The sequence below is a fragment of the Martes martes genome (assembly GCF_963455335.1).
Source record: "Martes martes genome assembly, chromosome: 17".
Lineage (NCBI taxonomy): Eukaryota > Metazoa > Chordata > Mammalia > Carnivora > Mustelidae > Martes > Martes martes.
In genome coordinates, this window is record NC_137905.1 from 14380707 (window position 1) to 14397946 (window position 17240).

At 40.0% G+C, this 17240-nt stretch overlaps 1 protein-coding gene across 3 annotated transcripts in view; it reads left to right on the forward strand.

The window, feature by feature from the left end:
- Positions 1-12595: 12595 nt before the first annotated feature.
- IST1 (IST1 factor associated with ESCRT-III) overlaps positions 12596-17240 on the forward strand; it is a 32441-nt gene continuing 27796 nt past the window's right edge. For 2 of the 3 annotated variants that reach the window (XM_080827663.1, XM_080827665.1), the window contains exon 1: positions 12597-12684. The gene's annotated coding sequence lies outside the window, so the exon portion shown is untranslated. Of the gene's footprint in view, positions 12685-17240 lie in introns of all 3 variants that reach the window. The other variant, XM_080827664.1, reaches the window with a different exon arrangement.

A 17240-nucleotide genomic window follows, 5' to 3' on the forward strand; every position in this document is an offset into this window, starting at 1 on the left:
CTGCCTCTAACACAGCTTACCTGAAGTAGGGGATGCGGTGAAAAGATGGGATCTGGTAACAGAGGATCTAGCCTCAATTGAGTCCCAGCCCTGCCACTGACCAGCCTGTGACTTTGAGCAAGTCCCTATGCTGAACCTCTGCTTCCCAAAATGTAAACTGGGTAATAATGTAATAATTCGGAACCTCTGCTCTCAAAGGGTTGTTGTAAACAGAGGATTAAGTAAAATGAAGATATGAAAGCATTACACAAATAGTCCTTGTGATTCCTGGCCCCAGGAAGGCAGAAGAGCTAATGAAGAGGCTGGCACTTGTTTTTAAAGCAACAAGTCCTGGTATTTGCATAAGGTGTTTTTGCAAAATGTTCTTCCCATAAGTCTCCAATGAGATGATATTATTTTCTGCCTCTTGTGTTTAATGTGAGAGAATGGCTATATTGAAGGAACTTGTTCTTCACAATTGTGTGGTAAATAGCTTCATTCATTCATTCATTTATTGTGGCTGGGATATTTAGGTAGAAATTATTAATCTTTAATTTCAGTTAATTTAAATTTCATTTTAAATTTTAATTCCCAGATAACCAGAAAGTGGAATAGTCTCATCTAACCAGAAGTTTTTTTAAAACAGTTTCATATAAGAATGCAAGGTGGAATAAATTGCATTACTAGTTCTTTACTCAAAGGATACAAAAATATTAATTTGGAGGGATACATGCACCCCAGTGTTTATAGCAACATTATCTACAATAGCCATATTATGGAAAGATCCCAAACATTCATCCACTGATGAATGGATAAAGAAGATGTAGTGTGGGGTGACTGGGTGGCTCAGTCGGTTAAGTGTTGGATTCTCAATTTCAGCTCAGATCATGATTTCAGGATCGTGATATCAAGCCACATGTTGGGCTCTGTGCTCAGTGGGGAGACTGCTTGAGGTTCTTTCTCTCTCTCTCCCTCTTCCGCTCCCCCTCCTCATGCATGCACATGCTCTCTGTTTCTCAAATAAATAAACCTTGAGAAAAGACGTATATACACACACACACACACACACACACACACACATACTAGAATACTACTCAGCCATAAAAAAGAGTGAAATTTTGCCATTGTACAGTGGCATGGATGGAGTTAGAGAGTATTATGCTAAGAGAAATAAGTCAAAGAACGACAACTACCATAAGATTTCACTCATGTGGAATTTTTTTTTAATTAAACATTTTTATTTATTTATTTGACAGAGAGATCACAAGTAGGCAGAGTGGCAGGCAGAGAGAGAGAGAGAGGAGAAGGAAGCAGGCTCCCTGCAGAGCAGAGAGCCTGACGCGGGACTCGATCCCAGGACCCTGAGATCATGACCTGAGCCGAAGGCAGAGGCTTAACCCACTGAGCCACCCAGGCGCCCACTCATGTGGAATTTAAGAAACAAAATAAATGAACACGGGGGGAAACGAGATAGGCAAACCAAAAAAACCAGACTCATAAGTATAGGGAGGTGGAGGTGATGGGTTAAAGAGGGGGTGGGGATTAGGGCACATGTCACTTGTTGTGATGAGCAACCGGGTATTTTATGTAAGTGTTGAATCACTAAATTCTACACCTGAAATGAATTTAACACTGTCTCTTAACTAACTGGAATTTAAATAAAAACTTGGGGAAAAAAAGAATGCAAGCTGGAATAAACATTGGTTTTCATACTTAACAGTAATTCTTGATGAGTTTAGACTGAGCGATGCCAATATAGCTTTATTATGTCACTTTAAAGTTGACATAGATGATATTTGCAACATGAAAATAGCAAGCAGGTAAAACATTAGGAGAAAGCCTTCAGTGAAATTTCTTAATTTCATCATTAAGTTACTGTGTGAAGCTGGGCAGCTTGTTCTATCTCCTTGAGCTGCAAATAAAATAGGATCATAATAATGCTATTCTTATAACCTTCTTGTGTCTCAGAGGTGGTGTGACTCAGGGTTATAATCAAATATGGGAAAAATTACTGAATAAGGAATTAGTTTCTTTTTCCTCTGTTCTCACCTAAACTTGTGGATCTAGAATACTTTTTCATTAATCATGGATTTTTTTCTCAGCTTCATTTTTTTTCCTACTTTCCCAGTCAACTCAGTTGTGCTATTATTTTGCCACTTCAACTCTATAAACTTTTCCTTGAAATATCTTCCTAATCTGTTTTATATTTACTGACTTCTACAATGACCTCATTAGGGCTTTACATTACAATAGTATAGGTAAGATAATTTAAAGAACTTCATTTAAACATTTATTAAGATAAAATTTACATACTATGAAATTAGCACTTTTTTTTTTTCCTGGTAAAGATTTTATTTTTAAGTAATCTCCACACCCAGCACAGGGCTTGAATTTATAACCCCAAGATTAACTGCTCTACCTTCTGAGCCAGCCAGGTACCCCTGAAAGTCATATGTTTAGAGTATGTAATTCAGTGGTTTTAGTATATTCACAAGGTCATGCAACATCACCATAATCTAATTCCAAAACATTTTCATTGCCCCAAATAGAAACCCTATAATCATTAGCAGTCACTCCCCACTCTTCCTCCCCATAACCTTTGGGAATCACTCATCTAGTTTCTGTCTCTGCAGATTTGCCTATTCTGGACATTTCAGAAAAATGGAATCATACAACATGGGGCCTTTTGTGTCTGCTTCTTTCACTTGGTATAATGTTTTCAAGATTCATCTATGTTGGACATGTTAACATCCATTGTGTCAGTGCTTTATTCCTTTTTTTTTTTTTTTGGTTTTTTCTTTTTAAGTAAACACTACCTCCAACATAGGGGTTCTAACTCATGACCCTGAGACCAAGAGTCACATGCTCTACCAACTGAGCCAGCCAAGTGCCCCAATACTTCATTCCTTTTTATGGCCGAGTAATACTCCACTGTATGGATATACTATATTTTACTTCCATTCGTCAGTTGATGGATATTTGTGTTGTTTCCACTTACCAGCTTTTCTGAATACTGTTGCTGTGAATATTTGTGTGAACATATTTTTTAAATTCTCTTAGGTATATACCTAGGAGTGAAATTACTGGGTCATATGGTAACTCTAACTTTTTGAGGAACTGCCGGACGGTTTACCAAAGTGCCTGCATCAGGCTCTCTGCTTAAATCAATTTATATTCCTACCAGCAATGTAGGAGGGTTCCAATTTATCCATATCCTAGATGACACTTGTTATTGTTTTTCTTTTTTTACTATAGCCATTGTAGTGGGTGTGAAGTGACAACTTATTGTAGTTTTGACTTACATTTCCCTGATGACTAAGGGTGTTGAACACCTTCTCATGTGCTTATTACTGACCATTTGAGGAATGCCTTATACAACTCCTTTGCCCATTTTTAAATTGGGTTTTTGTCTTTTCAGTGTTGATTTTAAAAGTTGGTGTTTTTCAATATTCTGGTTAGACTAGACTCTTAGAGAATCGGTGACTTCCAAAATTTTCTGCCATTGTGTAGGCTGTCTTTTTACTTTCTTGGTAGTGTCCTTGGAAGCACCAACTATTCTTATGTATGAAATCCAACTTGTGTATTTTTTCTTTGGCTGCTTGTGATTTAGGTGTCATATCTAAGAAGCCACCTCCTAGTCTACAGTCATGAAGGTTTACATCCATGTATTCTCAGAGTTTTCTAGTTTTGGCTCTTACATTTACGTTTTTGATCCATTTTGAGTTAATTTTTGCATAAGTGTGAGACAGGGAGTCTCAACTTTATTCTTTTGCTTGTGGATATCCAGTTTTTCTAGAATTATTTGTTGAAAAGTCTATTCTTTACCCATTGATCTGTCTTGTTATCCTTGTTGAGTATCAGTTGACCATAAATGTACGGGTTTTCTTCTGGACTTTCAATTGTATACCATTGGTCGATATGTCTATCTTTATGCCAGTATCAGATAGTCTGGATATAAATCTTATATTTTAAGGAGATTGTTTTAACTTTTGAGTTTATATTTCATGTATTTTAAAATTTTTTAAATGAGTTTTATATATTTATTTGACAGACAGAGATCACAAGTAGGCAGAGAGGCAGGCAGAGAGAGAGAAGGAAGCAGGCTCTCCACTGAGCAGAGAGCCCGATGTGGGGCTCGATCCCAGGACCCCGAGATCATGACTTGAGCCAAAGGCAGAGGCTTTAACCCACTGAGCCACCCAGGTACCCCTTGAGTTTATATTTAGAATCTAGATTATATTCTCATCCTTTTAGAGTCATTTAAGGAAAAATTAAATTTTCTAGGATGATTGCAATGATGATAAATGCTATGAAAACAATCTGATTTGAGAACTCTCTTTTGATCTTGTATATGAACCCAAATCAGAATCATAATCATGATTTAATGCATTTTTCTTTTCATTTGTTGATGAAATCAATATGCATGAATTTGAGGTAAAACCTGAGGTAAAACCAGGATGCGAATCATTATGGATAATGGAAAGTATATAACAGAAAGACTAGTCTCAAGATCTGGGTCAAGATCTGACCCTGGTGCTTACTGTTGTCCTTGGACTGATCACTATAGCTCTGAGCTTCACCTTTTTCCTATAAAAATGAACAATCACTTCTGACCCATCATTGCTTCATAGGAATGTCATGAGCCTCAAATTGAGATAATGTGTTTGTAAGTAACTTGTAAACTGAAAAATACCATAGAAATATTTAATATTCATATGTAGCCCCAATTAATGATATTGATAAGTTCTCTGAAGAAATCATTCCATAGGTGCTCTAAAAAATGCTCTTGATTTTTCTACAGGCCTATGAAAATGTCCAGAGTGGCCCGTATTTTTTATTTCTGAGACTTTCCCTTTTATTTTTTAAAATATTTTATTTATTTATGATTTTATTCATTTGAGAGAGTGAGGACCAGTGGGGGAGGGGCAGAAGTAGAGGGACAAGCAGACTCCCCACTGAGGGTTGAGCTAAAGTCAGACACTTAACCCACTGAGCCATGTGGGTGCCCCAAAACTTTCCCTTTTCTTCTTTTTTTTTTAAGATTTTATTTATTTATTTGACAGACAGAGATCACAAGTAGGCAGAGAGAGAGGAGGAAGCAGGCTCCCTGCTGAGCAGAGAGCCCGATGCGGGGCTCGATCCTAGGACCCTAGGATCATGACCTGAGTCGAAGGCAGAGGCTTTAACCCGCTGAGCCACTCAGGTGCCCCAACTTTCCCTTTTCTAAACGTTAATGTTTAAAACAAAAAAGACAAGGGGCACCCAGGTGGCTCAGTCAGTTAAGCGTCCAACTCTTGATTCTGGCTCAGGTCATGATCTCAGGGTTGTGAGATCCAGCCTGAGTTAGCTCTATGCTCAGCAGAGAGTCTGCTTAGAATTCTCTCAGCAGAGAGTCAGCGGAAAGTCTGCTTAGACCGTCCCCTGACTCTCTCTCTCAAATAATAAATCTTAAAAAAAAAAAAAAAAAGGTGGGGGGGCACACATGGATGGCTCGGTCGGTTAAGTGTCTACCTTCAGCTCAGGTCACGATCCCAGGGTCCTGGGATTGGGTGCCCCGTCAGGCTCCTTATTCACCAGGGAGCCTGGTTCTCCCTCTTTCTCTGCCTGCTGCTCTCCCTGCTTGTGCTCACACATGGGTTCTCTCTCTCTCTGAGGAATAAATAAATAAAATCTTTAAAAACAAAAAAAAAGGAAAAAAGACAGATTACTCTCTGCCCATCATCTTTCTCTTCTCTCTTACAAAATGTGTAGTACTTTCTTCTATTGTAGCAGTCAGCAAAACTTTTCCATAAAAGGCCAGTTAATAAATATTTTATTTGTGGGCACATAAGGATTCTGTCACATATTCTTCTTTCCTTTTGTTTTTTGTTTTTTACAATCCATCACTGCTGTACAAACCATTCTTCGCTGGAGGGAGTGTACAAAATCAGCCCTGCCTGATCTTGGCCTGCAGGCCTGTTAAGGATCCTTATTCTGCCGCGTTCAAGCACTATATCAGGTTTTTGTTATGGCCTCTAGTTATAATCATTTACACAAAAAAGAGGTACTGGTTAGTTAACCAAAGAAATGTTATGCATTAATTTTTATCCTAGGAGCAAAACAGAATTTTCAAGCAAAATGATGTGAATCAGTTTGATTTTTTTCAATTATGTTTTGCTTCCGAATGAAACTGGTCTATTTAGCCACGGACAGAGGTACTGTTTGGATAACCGGCTGGTGTGGTACGATTTACACTGATGTGTTCTAGGATCTAAATAATTAGGACAAAATACAGGTGATGAATGGTGAATTGAAGCAACTGCTGGGTAGGAAGCAATTTTTCTAAATGAATCATCTCACTTTTATTTTATTTATTTATTTATTTATTTAAAAGATTTTATTGATTTATTTGACAGACAGAGATCACAAGTAGGCAGAGGCAGGCAGAGAGAGAGGAGGGGAAGCAGGCTCCCTGCTGAGCAGAGAGCTTGATGTGGAGCTCGATCGATCCCAGGACCCTGGGATCATGACCTGAGCTGAAAGCAGAGACTTTAACCCACTGAGCCACCCAGGCGCCCTTATTTTATTATTTTTTAAAAGATTTTATTTATTTACTTGACAGAGATCACAAGTAGGCAGAGAAGCAGGCAGAGAGAGAGGGGGAAGCAGGCTCCCCGCTGAGCAGAGAGCCCGATGAGGGGCTCGATCCCAGGACCCTGAGATCATGACCTGAGCTGAAGGCAGAGGCTCAACCCACTGAGCCACCCAGGCGCCCCTGAATCTCACTTTTAGCAAGACATGGGCTCCGTGACATTTTTCACTCATCTTTACTTTCATGGTTTGAGTAAGGTTGCAATAATGTCAAGTTATTCAAACTTATCCAGACACACTGTGCTACTGAGGGCATGGGGAAATAGAAACTCTCACGCATTGGCGGCGTTGTAAATTGATGCTTCCTCTGTCAAGGGTGATCTGGCAATAACTATTAACGTTAAAAATATACCTACCCTTCGATCCTTATGCTTCTGGGAATTTACCTGTTAAATACAATCCATGCAAGCCAATATCTAATCATTGCAGCATTGTTTACAGAGGCAAAATACTGGAAATAACTTAAATTCCCATCAATAGATCAGTGCTTAAAAAATTATGGTACACATATATATTGGAGGATTATGCAGTCCTTTAAAGAATGAGAATTATTGACAACTACTGATATGAACATATATCTTAATGTATGTTATAGTTTAGGTTATGGTGTAGTGTGCATAGTATGCTACTACATGTGTGAAAAAAGGGTATGTATATACATATGGTTTTACATGCATATAATATCACTGGAAGGATTTTGAAAGCATTTAACATTACCTATTTAATACACTGTTCTAAGAGCTTTTCGTAATTAACACACTTAATCCTCACAACAACTTTATTAAGGTAAATGATATTATTCCATTTTACAGATGAGGAACTGAGGCACAGAGAGATTAAGTAACTTGCTCAGGGGCACCGGGGTGGCTTAGTGGGTTAGGCCTCTGCCTTCAGCTCAGGTCACCATCTCAGGGTCCTGGGATCGAGTCCGGCATCAGGCTCTCTGCTCAGCAGGGAGCCTGCTTCCCTCTCTCTCTCTCTCTCTCTCTCTGCCTGCGTCTCTGCCTACTTGTGATCTCTGTCTGTCAAATAAATAAATAAAATCTTAAAAAAAAAAAAAAGTAACTTGCTCACAGGCGCCAGAAGCTGGTAACAATGGTTATTCTATTTCTAGAGCGAGGGACTAAAAGACTAAGTGGCAGAGGAAGGAGATTTAATGTTTACTGCAAAACTTTTTTCAGCTGTGTGTGTGCGTATGTGCGCATGTGCATGTGTGGTTGGTTATTTATGCATTACTGTAAAAAATGTATTTTAAAAGTTTATCTGCACCATTAGGAAAATGGGCAAAAAACTATAATGAGCCCAGTATTTACAAGCTAGTCAATCTTACTAATGTTCAAAGGTATGCAAATTAATTTATTGTTTCAAGAAGATTAGAAAGATTGACAATGCCCATAGTTGGAGAGTGTGAGAAAATGGGCACTCTCATACACTTTTTAGGAGGATAAAATAATAGAACCTTTTGGGAGAGAAGGCTGGTAATGGGTTATACTAGTTTGGTAAGTCTGCTGTAACAAAGTACCACAGACTGGATTGCTTAAGCAACAGAAATTTATTGTCTCGTGATTCTAGTGGTTAGAAGTCCTAGATCAAGTTGTCAGTAGGGCTAGTGCCTTCTGAGGGCTATATGGAAGAATCTGTTCCAAGCCTTTTCCTAGCTTCTGGTGGTTTGCTGACCACCTTTGGTGTTTCTCGATTTGTAGAGCTTCACCTCCATCTCTGTCTTTATTTTCACTTGGTGTTCTTCTTGAGTGTGCATCTGTCTCCAAATTTAACCTTTTTATGGGGATATAGGTAAGTCATATTGGATTAGGGCCCACTCTAAGGACTTAATTTGAACTTGACTACCTCTGTAAACACTCAATGTCCAAATAAGGTCATATTCTGAGATACTGGAAGTTAGCACTTCAACATATGAATTTTGGGGGACAAGTAACATGGGAATCAAATTTTTAAATATGCATACCCTTTGACCTAGCAATGCCACTTACAAGAATCTGTCTGAAAAGTATTCTGAATGTGTGCATATACATACTTAGAAGGTTATTCACTATAGCACATTATAGAACAATTATTGGAATCAACTTAAGTATTAGTAAGAGATTGGCTAAATAATGGTATATCTGCTTCCATGGTTAAAGTTGGACATACATGTTGACAGAAAAGGATATGCAGAATGGGGTGCCTGGCTGGCTTGGTCAGTACAGTGTGCAACTCTTGATCTCAGGGTTTTAAGTTTGAGTCCCACATGGGTATAGAGATTACTTAAAAATAAAATCTTAAAAAATGATATACAGACTATATTAAATATAAAAAGCAGTTTAGGGGTGCCTGGGTGGCTCAGTCGGTTAAGTCCTTGACTCTTGATTTCAGCTCAGGTCATGATCTTGGGGCTGTGAGATCAAGCTTCACATGGCTCTCTCTAAAATAAATAAATAAATAAAATATTTAATTAAAAAATAAAAATAAGGGGCGCCTGGGTGGCTCAGTGAGTTAAAGCCTCTGCCTTTGGCTCAGGTTATGATCTCGGGGTCCTGGAATCGATTCCCGCATCGGGCTCTCTGCTCAGTGGGGAGCCTGCTTCTCCCTCTCTCTCTGCCTGTCTCTCTGCCTGCTTGCGATCTCTGTCTGTCAAAAAAATAAATAAAATCTTTAAAAAAAAGGGAAATTAGCTTTTAAAAAATTAAAAAAATTAAAAGCAGGTTTACTGAATAGTGTGCATGTTATTATCCTATTTGTGTTAAATTTAAAATAAAAAATGCATAAATTTTAAATAATATTTTCCAAAAAATTAAAAATGGCATGGGGAGTCTTTCATTAAACTCCACACATACACTCTCAAATTAGTAAAAACAAACATTTTTCTCTTAAAAAAAGAGAAGGTATTAAATTCACTCCTTATTCTCTTTTAAACTAAATCAAGAGCAGAATCAGAATATATTTATTTATTGCTGGGACCATGGCTTAATCTCATAGTTTTGGGGGGGAAACTACTATTTCCCATGGAGGTATATAAAGTTTAGTATAAAAACACACACATTTTTTTTTTCTCTGAGCAATTTGAAAGTAAGTTGCAGGCACCATGATCCTTTACTTTTACATAGTTCAACATGCATCTCCAAGAATAAGGGGACTTCCCTGTTCAACTACAATTATTACTGCCTGTGAAAATAAACAATAATTTCATAATATCTAATACTTGAAACACATTTGAATTGCCTAAATTGTTTCCCCAAGTATCCTTTTTTATCTAACCAGGATCCAATTGAGTTTTATGTATTTCATTTGCTTATTATGTTTTATTAGTCTCTTTTCTTTAGAGCCAGTTTTCTTATAGAAGATTCCATATTTTGCATTTAAATGATTAGCATATATTCTGTTTATTTAATCCTTGTCCATGGCAAGGACTTAAACATTTTTGTTATGAACAGTTTTTTTATTGTGGTGAAATATATATAATCTAAAAATTAGCTTTTTAACCATTTTTAATTATATGCTTCAGTGGCATTAAGTACATTCACATTGTCATGTAGCCTTCACTGCCATATATCTCTAGACCTTTTTTGTTTTCCCAAAATGAAACTGTACTTATTAAAGAACCACTTCCCTCTTTCCCCTCCCCTGGCCCCTGGTAATCACTATTCTACTTTCTCCCTGTCTGAATTTGACCTCTTCAGAGACCTTATATAGATAGAATTACGCAGTGTTAGGTCCTTTTGTGACTGGCTTATTTCACATACTATAATAGCTTCAAGGTTTGTCCATGTTGTAGATGATGTATCAGAATTTCCTTCTTTTCTAGCATGAATAATATTCCATTGCATATATGTACCATCTTTTTTTTTTTAAGATTTTATTTATTTGACAGACAGAGATCACAAGTAGGCAGAAAGGTAGGGGGGGAGAGAGAGAGAGAGAGAGAGAAGCAGGCTCCCTGCCAAGCAGAGAGCCCAATTCGGGGCTCGATCCCAGGACCCTGGGATCATGACCTGAGCCGAAGGCAGAGGCTTTAACCCACTGAGCCACCCAGGCGCCCCTATGTGCCATCTTTTATTGGTCATTGGACAACAGACAGTTGGGTTGTTTTCACCTTTTGACTTATTGACTATGAACATTTTTTTAAAAGATTTTATTTATTTATTTGACAGACAGAGATCACAAGTAGGCAGAGAGGCAGGCAGAGAGAGAGGGGGAAGCAGGCTCCCCGCCAAGCAGAGAGCCCTAAGCGGGGCTGGATCCCAGGACCCTGAGATCATGACCTGAGCCGAAGGCAGAGGCTTTAACCCACTGAGCCACCCAGGTGCCCTCACTATGAACATTTTAAAACATACTTAAAGGTAGAGAAAATTGTACAATAATAACTCACTCAATTAAATGATCATCAAGATTTTTGCCCCATTTTAACCCCAATGCAAAGTATTTATCATTTAAATATTTCTCAAAGGAAAAAAAATTCTCAAAGGACACTTTCTTACAAATTCTCATGCCATTTTCATGCTTAACAAAATAACAATTCTTTGGTTAGTTGGTATCATATAATACCTGGTCCATAATCTAATTTCCCTGGTTGTTTAAAAAAATGTCTTTTCTAGTTGGTTTGTTGAATCATTAAACAAGACCCACACACATTACGTTTGGTTGCAGTGTCTCTAATGCTTTTTTAAATTCGAGCAGTCCGCTCTCACGTCCATTTTCTTTTTTTAAAAATTTTATTTATTTATTTGACACACAGAGAGAAAGAGACACAGAGAGAGAACAAGCAGGGGGAGCTGCAGAGGGAGAGGGAGAGCCAGGCTCCCGGCTGAGTAGGGAGCCTGATGGGGTACTCATCCTAGGACCCTGGGATCATGACCTGAGCCAAAGGCAGACACTTAACTGACTGAGCCACCCATGCGCCCCTCACTTCCATTTTTTAAGATGCCATTATCTTAGTGCGTGGCAGACTCAATTATATTTGCATGCATTTACAGGGGAAACCTCTCCCCCAACACACACATTTTAAAAGAATCAAACACTGAGGTTCACTGAGGTTCTGGAACCGGTCTTTTACGGAAATATTTCAAGTTGTTACAAAAACACGCTGTTTCTAAATTCATATAAACCTCATCCAGTAACGCTCCATTCTTGTCACACGACCGCGTTACAATTTTCCAAACCAATTCTGGTCCCAGTAGATGCAGCCTCTACAGTAGGGGGCAGAATTACCTCTCCTAGAGGCCAAGAGCCGAGGAAGCCCCTTCTCTCAGTGACCTGAGGACCGGTTTTCAAGTGAAAAAACAAAACTAAGTGAAAGTTTCCTCTGAATAGAGATAAGGTAAATTCCCGTAGAACGTTTTGTTAAGGAAATATTAGTGAATTCAATAATACAGACTGGAGATTTGGCTCAAAAGAGCAATCAGGTTTGTTTAAAAGAGGGGCAGAGCTATTGAAGGGCATCAAATGGAGTGATGGTGGGCAACTAAGGGACTAGGGTGAAGGCTTGGATAAACAGCGTCTAAAGAATCGAAACCTTCTCAGTCATTGCCGCTGGAGTAAAGAACCTGACACCTGGGGGCAAGCTCCTAGGGCGACTGGAGTTGAGAGAAGGACGGGAGCAAATTTCAGGGAGTAACTCCGGGTGTCCAAAAGGTAGTACAGGAGCCAGTTTTTCGAGGGACTGGAACAATCCAGGAAAACGTACTGCGCAAAGAACAAGAGAACAAACCACTCCCGCCTGCCTCTCCGAGCCCACGGTAAGACCTGCCCTACCCAGGGTGCGCCTCTGCCAGATGACCATCGTCACGCACGAGGCGTGACGTGTCTACGCGTCACCTCTCATGCCTCCGCCGCGGGAAGTAGTCCCCATCGCGCCGGCTCCAAAGGGAGCTGAATGAAGGAACCTCGAGCCCTTCAGGACGTGAGTTCCGGGAGCGGCGGGCGCGCAGCCAATCTCTGGGAGGGGGGCGTGGCTAGCTTGGTCCCGCAGATCCCTCCGCCCGCGCTCGTTTGTGCCGAGGCTGAGCGAGCCGCCATTTTGGATGCTGAGCTTTAAGTGCCAGGTTCCTCTCAGCCGTTTTCACGCCTGGATTCAGGCGGGTAAGTGTGGCAGTCTTCGCGTCAAGGGTCTTTGTTTTTCTCCTCGCGCTGCGGTCCGGGTTTAGGAGTTCCTAGTCTGGGATTCAGACGAGCCTTAGGTGGCAAGCGAGGAGAAAGGGAGGGATCCTGGGTCTGGGGTCAGGCCGGAGGTCAGGCCGGTGGTCCGTGGTTCCGGAGGCCGTTTGAGGCGGGGATGGGGGGCTTGGCAGGGCCGGGACCCGCTTGGATACCACTAGTCCTGGCTACTTGAGGCGGTGAAACTTTCCTGTTATTCTTCCTGCCTCGAGGAGTCTCCGCCAAGGCGGAAACGCCGCGGCCTCGGCTTCGGCTCCTGTTGGTGACAGCGCTCAGCCCGCGGTCTCGGTAACACCCCTGTGCCGTTTCCACGGGTCCAGAGAGACTTTGGAAAGGTCGGGGTCTGCGTTGACCGCGAGAGTCTGGTCGCCTGTACCCGGCGGGGCGGCCTCCTGAGGTGGTGCCCCCTTTGGCCGGAGGAGATTGCTATTCTCTTTAGCTTAAGCGAGCTTCGGTCCTTACCCGGTTTCGCAGACTCCTCCGTGTCTGAGGGGAAACCTTGCGAGGAGCCCGAGGCCCTGCCCTTGCCTCTCTCCTCTTTGTGTTCTCAGCTCTCCTTTTCCGGGGTGCTGGAGCTGAGGACTCGAAACTCGGCAGCGTAAAGTTTTGCCAGGATCAGGATCCATAGAGGGTCCGTTTACAATTAGGCAGTAGGAAAGACACAGCGGCTTTCATTCTCTGCAGTAGTAAAATTAAAAGCCGCCCATAAATAACTCTTATCGGGGATTGTAATTTTTTTGTTTTGTATCATGAGTTTAACTTTTTTTTTTCCAAAGATTTTATTTATTTATTTGACAGAGAGAGATCACAAGTAGGCAGGGTGGGGGGGGGGGAGCAGGCTCCCTGCTGAGCAGAGAGCCTGATGTGGGCCTCAGTCCCAGGACCCTGGGATCATGTCCTGAGCCGAAGGCAGAGGCTTTAACCCACTGAGCCACCCAGGCGCCCCATGAGTTTAACTTTTAATTAAAATTTCATGCAGACTAAAAAGTAATGAATTCCCTCATCTAGCTTCAACAACGATCAGTTCAGGGCCAGTTTTGTTTATATCTCTCCTTGTGCATATGTTTAACAAAATAGTAGTTGAAATATATGTGAGTGAGTGTGTATACACGTAGAGGCCTTTGACTCCTTTACCTACAATCCAGTAGTCTGTGGGAAATTTTGTTTTTACAACTTTCTCAGAATCACGTCTAAAGGAAATAAAAGACTTGGTAATATCCTTTTCTTAGAAGATAAAAGAGTGTTTTGAAACTTTAATGTTAGCATTGCATTTTAAAGTCACCCAGTTTCTGAATCCTGTCGTTTTTTAAAGTACTGTTACTATTCTGTCCAAATTACTTGTTTTTACTCTTTTCCAGTGCCTCTGGGATTCTAAGTGATCAGGAGCTTCCAGAATCTCCAACTTTAGTCTACTTAAGTTCTCATTCCTTTAAAATTAGATTCAAGGGACACCTGGGTGGCTCAGTCAGTCAGTTAAGTGGCTGCCTTCCGCTCGGGTCATGATCCCAGAGTCCTGAGATTGAGTCCTGCGTTGGGCTCCTTGCTTAATGGGGAGCCTGATTCTCCCTCTGCCTGCTTCTCCCTGCTTGTGCTCTCTCTCTCTCTCTTGCTGACCAAAAAGTAAATAAAAATCTTTAAAAAGAAACTAGAATCAAGTCCCAGCTGTATGTAGTCTATTCTGATTTAAAAAATAAAACTAGAAAATAAGGTGTAGTCTAATGAAGTAACTTCAAATATAGGAAATGTAGTATGTATATGAATACTGATTTCAGCATTACATGATAAATATCAGAAAGTTGGGGGACTAATTTAAAAATTACTATGGAATATTAGATAGCCATTAAAATAAAGCTGAAAACTGTAACCTAACAGATACTATGTCACGTGATAAAAGGACTCAGTAGTGTCAGAGTCCATGATTACAACTGTAAAATATGAGGAAAAACTCTTGAGTAAACATATACTCAGGGACTTTTCTATAATTGTTTTATTTTAATTTTATTGAAATAAGACAAAAATACTTTCATAATGCATACACATTTCAGTATTTATAGCTTCTTTCAGAATATCTTGTGGTCTCTGCTTTCTGTAGTCAGTACTTGTGAGTTTATGCGTGATGCTACTGGTCTTGTGGCCCTTCATTTTACTAACTTTTTAATCTTGATTAAAAATTAAATTTAATCTTGATTAATTTGGTTAGTGAAGATTTGATAATGGATAACTGAAAATACAGTAAAGTTGGCATTCTATAAATCAAAGGTTTTAAGGATTGGACTATACTAATGCTTTCTAGCTTGTTTGTACTTTTATGTCACCTCTTCATAGCTTCATTACAGTGGTCATACCTAAATTTATTCATATCATTTATCTTATAGGGAAGAAGTATTCAAGAAAAGTAAAATAATACATTTCAAATACAAAGTTTTCCTTTATACGACATAATATCATCCTAGCCACTATTGACTCTGCTGCCACCCTACCTCACTTGGCACTTTTGGAGCTACATACTCTAAAGCTTGTTCCTTAGGACCTCAGGATCTTTTTTGCTTTCTTTCTTTCTTTCTTTCTTTCTTTCTTCCTTTCTTTCTTTTTTTAGGGGAGATTTTATTTATTTGAGAGAGAGAGGGAGAGCACAGATGAGTGAAAGGGAGAAGCAAACTCCCTGCTGAGCAGAGAGCTGAGATCATGACCTGATCCAAAGGCAGACACTTAACTGAAACTGACTGAGCCAACCGGCTACCCCACACCTTTTTTTTTTTTTTTCCCCCTTTCTATTTTTAACTATAAATAGAGCTTTCAGGGTTACCACTGCTGGACAGCTTCACAATTTTGGGCAGCAGGTATGAGCTGCAGCAGTCTCACCTTTCTCCTCCAAATAACATGAATGACTCAATCCATGGTTTTATACCTTCTCTTATTTGGAATAAAGAGATCCTTCTTTAAGAGGCTCTTTAAAAAAGAGAGAGAAAGAAAAGGCTCCTGGAATTGAATGATGAAAGAGGGACTAGATGGGTTTGTTGTTCCAGAGTTAAGGATTGGGATTAAATGAGGAGTTGGGAAGAGCCAGGAAGGGCACGTGACAATAGTGGTACACCAATAAAAATAGATCAGTATAGGGGCGCCTGGGTGGCTCAGTGGGTTAAAGCCTCTGCCTTCGGCTCAGGTCGTGGTTCCAGGGTCCTGGGATCGAGCCCCACATCCGGCTCTCTGCTCCATGGAGACCCTGCTTTCTCCTCTGTCTCTCTGCCTGCCTCTCTGCCTACTTGTGATCTCTGTCTGTCAAATAAATAAATAAAATCTTAAAAAAAAAAAAAATAGATCAGTATAGGCATACCCTGGAGATACTGTGGGTTTGGTTCCAGACCACCACTATAAAGTGAATATCACAATAAAATGAGTCAGATGACTCTTTGTTTACCTTTTTTTTTTTCTTTAAGAGTTTGTTTACTTGAGAGAACACAAGCAGAGGAACTGGCAGTGGGAAATGGAGTAGCAGGCCCCCCCTCAGAGCAGAGAGCTGGATACAGGCTCCATCCCAGGACTCCAGGATTGTGACCTGATCTGGAAGCAGACTTTTTTTTTTTTTTTTTTTTTTGAGATTTATTTATTTATTTATTTGACAGGCAGATCACAAGTAGGCAGAGAGGCAGGCAGAGAGAGGGGGAAGCAGGCTCACTGCTGAGCAGAGAGCCCGATTTAGGGCTCGATCCCAGGTCCCTGGGATCATGACCTGAGCTGAAGGCAGAGGCTTTAACCCACTGAGCCACCCAGGTGCCCCTGAATCTTTTTTTTTTTTAATTTTCACAGTACGTATAATAATTACTATTATACTACATTGTAGTCTATTAAGTGTGCAGTAGCATTATGTCTGACAAAACAACATGCATATCTTAATTTAAAAATATTGCTAAAAAAAGGCTAACCATCATCTGAACTTTCAGCAAGTTGTAACTTTCCTGCTGGTAGAGGGTCTTCTCTCCATGTTGATGGCTGCTGACTGATCTGGATGAAGCTAAAGCTGTGGCAATTTCTTAAAATAGGAAAATAATGGAGTTTTTGCATCAGTTGACTTTCATGACTAGTTCCTCAGCATATGATACTGTTTGATAACATTTTATGCACCATAGAACTTTCAGAATTTGAGTCTCAAACTCTGTTGCTGCTTTATCAACCAAGTTTATGTAATATTCTAAATTCTTTGTTATCATTTCACTGATCTTCACAGCATCCTCACCAGGAGTATAATTCATCTCTAGAAACCAAGTACTTTGGTCATTCATAAGAAACAACTTCTCATCAAGGTTTTGTCATGCAATTCAGTCACATCTTCAGGCTCCATTTCTAATTTTAATTATTTTGCTCTTCATACATTTATTGTTACTTCCTCCACTGAAGTCCAGAACCCCTCAAAATCATCCTTGAAGATTGGAATTAACTTTTTCCAAACTCCTGTTATTACTGATATTTTGCTGTCTTGACAT